A 12,279-nucleotide genomic window follows, 5' to 3' on the forward strand; every position below is an offset into this window, starting at 1 on the left:
TATAGGGGTGTTTTGTCACATAGGTGGGGCGTTTTACCTGACGAATGTGTTACAAAACGCCCCACGTAAGGTTCAGGAAAATGATTATTTGCGGTAATTTTCTACTGTGTTTCCTTCACAATTCCGGCGTAGTTGTGAAGAGTAATGAACACTTACCGTGTTTACACAAAAACTTTAAAGAATTATTAAAAAATATTGGTTTTATAGATCTTTCTTTAAAAGTTGCGCGTATTGTATAGTTTTACCTTACACCTAGTCAGGCGACTGAAGAGGCGAATGTTTCTGATTTTTTCTCGCGTAATTTTTACACAAAAAAATCAAGATTTCAACATTAAATAGACACCACTTTGTTTTAAATTAATATTTCGGAAATTCCCTCCGTTAATCAGAGGATACATTAATATACTAACGAAATCTTTTTTTTTTATTTTAGATAATCTGGTTCCGAATGGCAGTGCTCACCGCAAAACCAATTTTTTAAAAAGGTATCTTGGATGTCGATTGTTACTTTATTATAAACGTAAATATTTTTCTACGAAAAAATTATCAAATTTTCTTTAAGTGTTGCTCCTTTATGTGCAAAAAGTTCTGTAAAAATATATACTTCCGCTTTTTAAAAAAAACTCACATTCGCCATTTTTCGGCCACCTGACTAGGTATAACCCCTTAAAGACGTCTTCAAGACGTCTGTCTTATGACATTTTGAGGGATGAATGATGACAATCAATAAAATATTTCGCGCCAATACGCATTTTTTTTATAAATAATTAAGATTAGTATGTACAGTCTGTTCAACAAGAACGTATACACTAGATCTGCAAGAAGGTTTATAATTTAAAAAAAACTACATATCATCTTAAATACAACTATTATCTTAAAGTATATCAAATACACTTCCTCGTGAGTACTTAGTAGATCATCCAGTCTCTATGGATGTCAAAGATGGCTTTTCGGCGTAAGTGACAGGAAGCAACCTCCATATTTCCTGGGGTTGGCAGCATACCTGTTTCAGAGTGAATACACGCTTTCCTCTGAAGCTTCCTCTTCATGATAGCCCCAACGTTTTTAATTAGATTGACAGCAGAAGACTGTTAGGGCACTGTAAGGTCGTGATACCATTTTCGAGTTTCCAGGCGGTGCCATAAACGGCTCCGGTTTTAGGATCATTATCCTTCACAGGAACCCTTAACGTCGAAAACATGAAACAAATATATGTTAGAAACGACTTTATAAAAGGTTGTATGAAGCTCGCTCCAGGACAGTTCTGGGGTAAGTGCTGTGTGGTTCATCACAGTCCTCTTACCAGAACTCCAGGAACAGAGTCCCTATTCTCTATCTCACTGTAAACAATCAATTCTTCACCACCCAATAACTGGGAGACCCAACGTGGTCACCAGCCGTCGCCAGGGCTGTTTAGTCTCATGCACTCTCTATCAGAACCGCACACAGGCTGAGTTCCTGCCATAAAATCATCATAAGCAGGACAGCTTGGGGCCATCCGCCCTCGACCTCAGCTTTAAATACGATGACGCTAGCATATATATCAGCTTATTGACTTCCACTAAATAGTTTGGAACAAAAACTGATGATTAAATTACTGTAGGAGGCCGTTTATGCACCGCCTGGAAACTTTCGAATGGCATCACGAATTTATGATCGTGGCCTTCACAGTCTCCTGAGGCCAATCCAATTGACAACGTTTGGGCTATCATGAAGAGGAAGCTTCAAAGAAAACGTGTATTCAGTCTGAAGCAGCTATTGGCAAAGGAACCTACCACCGCGGGAACGGTGGCGCTAGTGTAACATAACAAATATGAACGGCGCAAGTATACCTTTTACTATATGTTTATATGGATCCAGTAGAATAAAAGTTTATTTCAAAGTTATTTCTTACAGTAAAAATGTTGACAATACATTTAGACACAATTTTGGAATATGTAAAAGTATGTAATGTGAACAATTTTAGTTGCTCCAGTTTTTGGCACTTTTATGAAAACTTAAATTGAGATCATTGTTCATTGTAGCTTTATAATTTGTTACACAACATTTATTTCTGCATACAGTCCGCTGATACTGTGAAAATTGGTAGACCGCAATAAATTGTATACTTGCGTCGGCCATTACTGCTGGTTCGCGCACCGACCGCTAATGTCGCATACTAATGTTCTACTCCCAATTCTGCGAACTCCGGAAAATATGGAGGTCGCTTCCTGTCACTTATGCCGAAAAGCTCGTTCGAAGTTCAAAGTATGCCTAGAGCAGGCCTGACGCAGGCGCAGTTCATGCACACATAACCACTGCTCCTGTAGGTGTTTCCCCCTCCATCATTGGAGCCGACTCCCTCCGAACTCTGAATAGTTCCATAGTCAATATAAATACTGTCATCTATTGCTCATGTGTGAGACTAGTGACGTAACCCTTTGACGACGGAGCACTCTAAGGTTAAAACCCTTCGACTGTGGAGCACTCCAAACTTAAACACTCTGTGTACACATATATGCACGCAGTCCACATCGATAGCTTTAGCTGGACACATATATGCGTCCATAGCAGTCAAAGGGTTAATTGATTTATCAACTGAAAGTTTTAACAATAAAGAGGATTTTACACTGATTGGCTTCTGAACCCTCCATATGTATATATAGATGGATGTATGTATACAGGGTACCCCACATAAGTGACGCCACAAAATTTCAGGAATGTTACCTTTTGTTTTTTAAATAACACTATAGCAAAACCAACAACTATACGTAAGTTACAAAAAAAAAAGAAATAACATATTAACAGCCAACAGAGTATATCAAGACGATCACTTGAAAAACAATATAAATTTTCACGTTCGAATTTATAGTCTATGTGACACCAATTCTTGAATAGACGATTTAAAGGAAAGAATCCGCATAGCATATAAAGAAGTCCACTGTGATAGTACCATAGCTGCAGCAAATGCAAATTTGCCTCGCAGAGCAGAACTATGTTTACAACAAGATGTAATTTTAACACTTATGGTAATCAAATGCTTAAAGGGGTACAGGACTATTGGACACGTAAAATTGATGGTTTCTGTTGTGTTGTATTGCTTAGATACCAAGTAATCATTATACTTGTAATTTTCACAGTTTATTGCGGACGCGTTTCCGAGTAATTACCAAAAAAAAAAAAAAAATTGTCGGAATGTTCAAATTTGTTAACATTATTAAGCACTGAAAATGGTCCTGCATAGTGCGCAGATATAGTCGGTGTACGTAGTATTAGGTGAACCAATCATCTGAAAGCAAAATGCTTTGAGGTGAGTAACTTCTACACCAAAATCTACAACATGAATTTTGACTGACACTAATCAATTTTTTCCCCCCACTTTTACAGAAGAAAATCGTCTTTAATTGTTTATAAAAATGTTTACAAACATCCATTGTTGGTGCGGAAATTCCATGTTATAGAGCAGGGTTGACTAACTGGTGGCTCGCGAGCCACCGAGGGCACCCCCGCCTTGCTGTCACGCTGAAAGGCTCCCTCCATACCTCCCAGACTCTGAGGATCGCAGTCAAAAAGAGAAGGAAAGAAGGATAAATCGACAGTGATCGTCAGAGTTTGGTCGGCATGGAGGGGGGCCGTTCAACGTGGCAGCAAGGCGGAGGTGCCCCCGGTGGCTCGCGAGCCACCAGTTAGTCAACCCTGTTATAGAGAAAGGAATTCTAAACCTCCAGTTAAAATTTTAAGTGAAAATATTCATTCGTTTAAAAGTTATGATGTACACGGTGATGTACGGTGTTTAAAAATATAGTTTCGATATAAATGGCTTCAAAGTTAAGTCCCCTACGCCAATACTGCTCTGCGAGACCGTTACTCGGTGGTGCACTCAGTTACGTTCAGCGCTATAATTTCCGTAATTATTCCAATTTCCTCATGAAATTTTGTTGTAAATGTTCACAAAGGATCACACTTTCAGAATTAATACTAATAAAAAAATCGATTTTTCGAGATTTCAATAGTCCTGTACCTCCTTAAAGGTACTACAACGTTGCACAACTATAGTAGACTTTTTATACATTAATTGTGTTTCTCTTAGGACTTGTGTATAGTTGTTAAATTTGTCATGCTTCGTTCTAATGAAAAACATTTAAAAAATAGAAGGCAACATCCGTATCACCATAAAAAATGCAGATAAAGAAACTCTGGTTTGTGGAACTTATGCACAATTAAAAATAATTAAACTTTTGTCTAAAACAATTTCTTGTGAAGTTCAAGGAAAGTCTTGAAGTTTTATGGCGACCCTTATGCGGGACACCCTGTAAATACAATCGGTGTAAAAAGTATTCATACAGTGACTAATTTAAAGTGAAACTTTGTATATCCATGTTAGTGATAAATTTTAACGGAAAACAATAATTAATAAATATTCTTCGATGTTTGTAGAATTGATTTTGTATAAAAAAAAATTTATTCTCTTTAACATTGACAAATATATTATACAAAAACAGATAAACGTGCAGAAATAAACGCGCAAAAAGTATTCGTACAGTTGAATAAAGAATTAATAAACTATGGAAATAAACTAAATATTTAATGTTTTAATAATTTGTGGGATTGCCTTTTGTTTTTATAATAGCTTCGAGGCTACTTGGTATGGAATTTACTAAGTTGGATGTTATAGCAGGCTGTATTTTACTCTACTCTTCTAGCAAATTTGCTTTTAAACTTTCTTTAAATGTAATATTATGATTACGTATTTTTTTGTCCAGGTAATCCCCTAGATGCTCTATGGGATTGATATGTGGTGATTATGGCGGCATTTTCAAATATTTTGGTGTGTTATATAAAATCCTCTGCCTAGTATTATATGCAGAATGTTTTGGATCATTGACATGGGTATGTATAGAATTGTCATTTAGTCCTATTTTATTCGCACTAGCATGAATGTGCTTGTTCAGGATGTTAATATAAACTTTCTGATTCATAATACCATCGATGAAATGTAGAGATTCCACTCTAGCTGCACTCATACAGCCCCAGCACAAATACAGAACTCTCAGCAGTATTTCATCATAGGTCACAAATTTTCTTTCCTGAACTCTGTATTCTTTTTTCTCCGTACTGTGAAGTTTGTTTTGGATCCAAATATTTCGAACTAGCGTCCCTCGTTCCGGCTTCGCCCGAGATATTAGCGTGATTGATTCATGTTTATTAGAATTATCTTTTAAGAAAATTAAGTATTTTGAAGAAAAAAATTTAATTTCTTCATAATATTTCGGAAAAGATAACATTCTCTTCAAATTTGAGAGATTTATTTTCCCTCCAGCGGAACACATACCAGGCGCCTCTTCGTTCCATGTTAATAACGCGTTTTTGTAGACATGCTACATAGCCTATGTCCGCCCTAGAGTAACTTGGAATAACGTGTTAAAATTTGAGGAAGATCAATTCAATAGGTCTTGAGTTTTAGGTGAACATAAAAATCATCTGTCTCTATATATAATACTATAGATTTGTTAGCGTTAGTGAATTTGAAATATTTGGGTTCAAAAGACACTCCACAGATTCCACTCCAGCTGCACTCATTCATACAGTCCCAGCCAAATACAGAACTCTCCGCAGTATTTCTTCATAGGTCGCAAATTTTCTTTCTTGAACTCTGTATTCTTTTTTCTCCATACTGTGAAGTGTGCTTTGGACTCAAATATTTAGAATTTGTTGGCGTTAGTGAATTCGAAATATTTGGGTCCAAAACAAACTTCACAGTACGGAGAAAAAAGAATACAGAGTTCAAGAAAGAAAATTTGCGACCTATGATGAAATACTGCGGAGAGTTCTGTATTTGTGCTGGGGCTGCATGAGTGCAGCTGGAGTGGAATCTCTACATTTCATCGATAGTATTATGAATCAGAGAGTATATATTGACATCCTGAACAAGCACATCCATGCTAGTGCAAATAAAATAGGACAAAATGACAATTCTATACACACCCATGTCAATGATCCAAAACATTCTGCATATAATACTAGGCAGAGGGTTTTATATAACACACCAAAATATTTGAAAACGCCGCCATAATTACCACATATCAATCCCATAGAGCATCTAGGGGATTATCTCGACAAAAAAATACGTAATCATAATATTACATTTAAAGAAAGTTTAAAATCCAATTTGCCAGAAGAGTAGAGTAAAATACAGCCTGCTATAACATCCAACTTAGTAAATTCCATACCAAGTAGCCTCGAAGCTATTATAAAATCAAAAGGTAATCCCACAAATTATTAAAACTTTAAATATTCAGTTTATTTCCATAGTTTATTAATTCTTTATTCAACTGTACGAATACTTTTTGCGCGTCCATTACTGCATGTTTATCTTTTTTTGTATTATGTCTTTGCCAATGTTAAAGGGAATAAAATTTTGTTTATACCAAATCAATTCTACAAACATCAAAGAATATTTATTAATCATTGCTTTCCGTTAAAATTTATCACTGACATGGATATACAAAGTTTTACTTTAAATTAGTATGTGTACGAATATGTTTTATACCGACTGTATGTAGAGGTATGTCAGAACAGAAGGATATACTTATGAATGGCCCCAGTGGCCGAAGGACACGAGGTTTGAGGAGAGAGGTAGGGAGGGGGTGCGGACCCTAAATCTAAAATTGTAGCTTCAGGTATTTATTAGTTTCCAAAATATTAATAAAAATTCATTATTCATTTTTTTTACAAATTATTCTTTTGAACTGCATACATGTAGCCCTAACGGGGTCCATCCTGACCCCCAATTTGTTCTACAGACAGCTGGACGCGGTCTTCTAACCACCGCGCCCCTCAGGCGCCTAAATGGCATGCGCATATACCTGAAATTCAAAGCCAATTTTCTCGAAAACGAAACACGATATAAAAAAATTGTATCTTATATTTCCGTCTTATTTTGGCCTGCAGAATCACCCCCCTAGTGTATTGACTATCAATAGAATAATAGGTATCCACCCTGAATAATAGGATGGATCTTATCCGCAAGTTTTTGGTTCAAATCTTCAAACTCATATCACTACCATGCTTAACGCGCTGCCGCACTCATCTAGCCCCAACCAATACTAATATCCAGAACAAATTGGAAAGTGGAATGCGTTGTGTCGGAATAAGTAAACAGAAATGCTAAAAATTTTTTATTAATATCTTGGAAACTAATAAATTCCCGAAGCAACAATTTTTGATTTAGGGTTCGTACGCGCTCCTCATTTCTCCCCTCAAACCATATGTCGATTGGCCACTGGAGCCATTCGGAAGTACAGCTGAACAGAATACTGAAAATTGTAGTATAATAATTTTCTAAACAGATATTACATTTACATAATCATAATTTTAGTACTTCCTCTGCTCATACCATTAACAAAAAAAATTGAAATTGGAGAAGGCTTCCGAAATTAATAATTTTCGGATTTTTCTTTTATTCAAAAGAAGATAGGAAATGGAATGCACAGCACAAAATAATAAAATATACAATGATAATTTGAACTGCCAACCTCATTATTACGAATTAAGTGTTATGATCCACTCTGTCAGAATGCTGTTATGCTTAAAAGTTATCTTTACCGATTATAATACGTTTAGTAATTTTATTCGTTGTTTCTCTGAGAAACAAAAGTCCTTGAGAGCCTTAGTAAAAAAAGTTCCGTCTAAATCCGTGACATCTGATTGTTAGGGTACTTTGAGACGACAATAAACACTTAATAAAACTACAATCTGTGATGACATTTAAAACTGGTTATAATAATCGTAACTTTGTAACTGTATGTAAAGAACACAATTTACTCGAATCTTATAATCCGTAAATTTACACATCGCGATCTTCAATTTCCTAAGAGGAATCAGTATCGAAAAATAAAATTAACTGTAGTTCAGTTCGTGTTCACAATAGCCATTGTAATAGAAGAATATTTCAAAATTTGTATCCGATTAACTGGTTATACTTGCCTTACCATTCCTATTGCGTAGAAGCGAAGTTTATCTATTATCTTTCACCACATAACCACAGTCTCGATACATTAAGAAGGGAAGTGTACGAGGTTCAAATAACTGATTTTGTGTAAATGTTAAAGTTTATAGAGATCACTGGTAACTTTGATCACTGATACAGAATTAAGGGGTGTACTCAGAAAAGAGATGGATGTGGTTCTACTGAATAAAAATATATTTAACTATTAAGAGTAGGTGTGACATAACAAAAATTAGTCTGACGCGTGACAGGGAGAACTTCTTGTGTCACTATGGTCACTATGAAGAAGGACGCTTCAGCTTTTTTTGAAACCTCTCCTCATTGGTCCTTCGTTTGGCGCTGTTGTATTTAAGGTTCGTTTACACGTGACAGTAAATCGTTACGACTTACGGTCATGTATGTTTTGTATGTATGTACTTTTGTTAGTGACACACAGGATTGCGTTTCAAGCATTTCGCTTATATTGCCCAACGAACAATAGTCGTCATTTTTTCCTTTTTCCCTCCTCTCTCCTTCGGGTCCCAGCAGCAGTGACGCACCGGGAGGTAGGTGGTCACCCATCTTTCCCCCCCAGTACACCGCCCCTTGATGTTTAACTTTGGTGATATTACGGGAACCGGTGTTTCTATGGGTGTGTTCCGATACACGCATTATGCGCATAGACCGCAGCGCAGTCGCTGCGCGCATTCATAGCGTTCCGTTTCCAACAGCGCATGAACCGCAGTAACGGAGCGGAACGGTTTTCTATGCGTTTCATGCTCGTGAGCTTGCGCGGGAATGTTCAAACTTGCTTACAATTAGCTATACAGTTGGATGGATTACGATAAATTTAATTCGAGACGTTTGGACTGTGGTCGAAGCACGCTTCCTAACTACATCGGTTACTTCGTCCTAAGGATCGGGGACCGACTCTTAACGAAATTTGATGGCTTTATTGGTTCCTGGATTTTCTCAATCCGAGTTTTTCTATTCTTCTTGAACAGCGATTCCATATTATTGAAAGCGAAGATCATATTTTATGAGTTTTACAGGACGAACTGCTGCTTACCCAGCGAGATTTGGTAAGCAGATGGGTAAATGAAAAATGAATTTATTTATTATCCGCGCCCTGGTTAAATTGAAGGTTTTGAAGGCTATTGAATACAATCACAAGCTCTCATACGTCTTCTGGATTAGAGTATAGCTGCAAAGTTAGCATTATAAGAACACGTTCGAAAAACTTAGCAGTAAAAGCCTTTAAGAAATAACAATGCGCGCCACGTATTTGCTGCCTTTCTCATCTTCCGTTTCGATCCTGCCGTAAACCTTCTGGGGATGTGTTGTTCGCTTCGAAATTGAGTCCGTTGCGTTGGTTGCGATTCATACAGCGCGTGCATAGACGGTATTACCTGATTCGTAGAATTCCCTAGAATCTTCCAACTTCTTACTCGTATTGCGTGCAGAAAATGCAGAAAAAAAGCATGTACCGTCAATGCGCATATTACGCGCATGCGTATTTGTCACTTTACGTGTGCTTATGTATTTCGAGTGTATTCGGTACCAACGGTTAAAGACTTTTATTTTAATTTATAAATTGTTTTAATTTTTTATAATTTATTAATTAATTTGAATAATTGAAAAGGCATGATTTTTACACATATTGTACATAATGTTACGATAAAACTGTTTCTTGTTAGATTTAGTTTACTATAATACTGATTTTATCGCAAAATTAATATAATACGACTAAAAATCATGTATTTTTAAATATTTTAATAAATTACGCCATAATAACAATTAAAACAATTTATAAACTATTGAGATGACTTACTTTATTAAGATTACTGATAAATTATCAATATTATACAATGTCATCACCAGATTTCTGAAAATTTTGGTTCATTTGATATTTTTAACTGGCTGATATAGCTCAGAATGGTGAATAATTAACATTGAAACCTTTAAATAATTTTGTTTATTTATGTTATCCAAAATATAATTATAGCACGTGGATATGTAAGCAGAGAATGGGTCACGCTCGTGAGCAGAAATGCGAGCATTTCCGCTGAGCAGAAATAGACATTTTATACTAGATATTAAATAGACTATTATTAGGTTAAAATGTTTTTCAAAATACTTCTTGTTTGTTTTATGTGTAAAGTAACCAGATATTTTCTGTTCCAATGCGGGACAAGCAAGCAAGCAAAAAAAATGGGTTAACAGATCCGTGAGGAGATCTTCGTAGTTTATTAAAGCATTTACAATATATTTAAAAATACATACTTGTGATTATAAAGTGATACATTGAAACGAAATTAAAAATATTTCTTTTTTTCACAACAAAAAAAAAGTAGAGGAAACGGTAACTTTATGCTACTGCAAAAATGTAAAAGGTTACATTTCCAATCCGGGACACTTTGCGGGACACTTTTCAATGCGGGACTGTCCCGCGTAATGCGGGACGTCTGGTCACTTTATTTATGTGTAAAGGGGAGGTTAAATATTACGTCTAATAAGTTTTTTGTCGATTGATGTACAAATAAATAATAAAAATGTATTTTTACGATAGCGGAACTCTTACATGATTAGAAATGCAGACATTGATCTTATACCCGATTTCATAAAGTTTTGCGGCGTAACAATAATATTTTGGAAGGATGTTAAGTTATAAAAAGTTGACAAATGTAGCGTAAAAAAATGAAATATCTAATAAACATTTATTGTTATGTAGCCTATAGGTTATTTTTTCTGCCACTTCAAGGATAGAAAATCCGCTCCTCAAAGTGACAGAAAGTATAACCTATATGCCAAGGTCAATGTCCCTGTATCCAATCACGTCCCGATTTCTGCTCAGTACGCATATTTTTCATTTAATGTAAAAAGTGAAACAATATATTAGTTATACAAAAAATTATTTTAAATTAGTTCAGTATTTCTAAACAAAATGCTATGGCTCGCTGTTCAATAGATGGCAGTATTTTATGAGAAATTGTAGGGAATGTGTTCGCTCTCTCTCTCTCTCTCTCTCTCTCTCTCTCTCTCTCTCTCGTGTGGATGTCCGTCGAACGCCGACCACTCACGACAAGTGACGAATGAGCTCGGGCTCTCTCGCCGGGGAACAGGAAAGCGGTGGTCACTGGACTACGAACTCTGGCACTGGCGAGACCTCGACATAGAGGTGTTGAGGGGAAGGACAATTGAGGCACGCCACGCCACGTGCGGGCTCTTGTACAAGTACATAAAATATATATTGGTCCGTGCAGTTGAGTGTATTATTAACCCGCGACGGCGTATATCTACAGCAGAGTAGGGTTGCTGTCTGTGCACGTGGTGCAAGTATAGAGTGTGATATTCAAAACCCACATCCCTACAAAATATATTTAATAAGTGTGTCCGTCGTAAAGAAACATCATTTGAGTGATTCCGTTGTGATCGCCAGTTGCACGTGAACGCTGCGATTTTACTAAAAAAACTTACTGAATCTTTAATATTTGTGCCAAAGTTTGGTTTTACCGTTTTCAGTACGGAAATCGGAAAGCATACTGTTATTTCGTATCAAGTTTTACGTTGTTTTCGCAGGAAAAGTAGGTGTTGCAATAAAATAGGCTGTGTTTGTTCTGGATTAATATTCGGTAATATATTTAGATATGAAGTTTACAATGAAATAATACTTTGAAATCAGTCTTATAAAAATTCTTGCACTTGTATCTCTTTGGTCTCATTTTTCTCTCTCCGCACCCGCCCAGGCCTAGACACGCTTGCTTGTCCTGTCTAGAAAGGCAACTCGATGGGTGGTAGGATGCCTCTCTCGTAGTTCGGTAGCTGGCCGAACAGCGCTGTCTTAAGCACGAACAACATGCCCACTCGAGAATATATATATATATATATATATATATATATATATATATATATATATATATATATATGCATCAAATAATTTACATCAACAGTAGGTGAGTAGTAATACAGTCAATCTCATAACCTGTAAGCAGATATGGGCAAAAAAATATTTTAAATAAAAAATTGATTTCGAATAAAAGACTGTTTGGGAATGCATTAGTTCCCAAAGCTAACACACTCGCTCTCACCGCAGCACCTCGCGGACACACGATAGAGACGCTGATCAACGATCACGTGCTGTGTTTAGTGTACCTTCTCACCGTCGATCATAACCTCACTTGCTCTCAGCGCGCTCAACCGCTAAACTCTCATAGACAAAAATTGTATTCGAGACTCATCAAATAAAAATAACTTTGGCTTATTTTTATTCAAAGCGCCTAAAATACTTTTTTATTCGACGAGAATTCATTGGA

General features: G+C 36.3%; 1 protein-coding gene and 1 long non-coding RNA gene across 3 annotated transcripts in view; one reads left to right on the forward strand and one right to left on the reverse strand.

Annotated features, from left to right (window-relative positions):
* Wdr37 (WD repeat domain 37) overlaps window positions 1-8,274 on the reverse strand; it is an 86,123-nt gene extending 77,849 nt beyond the window's left edge. Inside the window, exon 1 of one of the 2 annotated variants that reach the window (XM_076808594.1) lies at window positions 7,971-8,274. The gene's annotated coding sequence lies outside the window, so the exon portion shown is untranslated. Of the gene's footprint in view, window positions 1-7,965 lie in introns of both variants that reach the window. The other variant, XM_076808593.1, reaches the window with a different exon arrangement.
* The window catches only part of LOC143367067 (uncharacterized), a 309,917-nt gene that overhangs the window by 246,392 nt on the left and 51,246 nt on the right, over window positions 1-12,279 (forward strand). The gene's annotated exons all lie outside the window — the stretch shown is intronic.

Source organism: Andrena cerasifolii, chromosome 3 (genome assembly GCF_050908995.1).
Source record: "Andrena cerasifolii isolate SP2316 chromosome 3, iyAndCera1_principal, whole genome shotgun sequence".
NCBI lineage: Eukaryota > Metazoa > Arthropoda > Insecta > Hymenoptera > Andrenidae > Andrena > Andrena cerasifolii.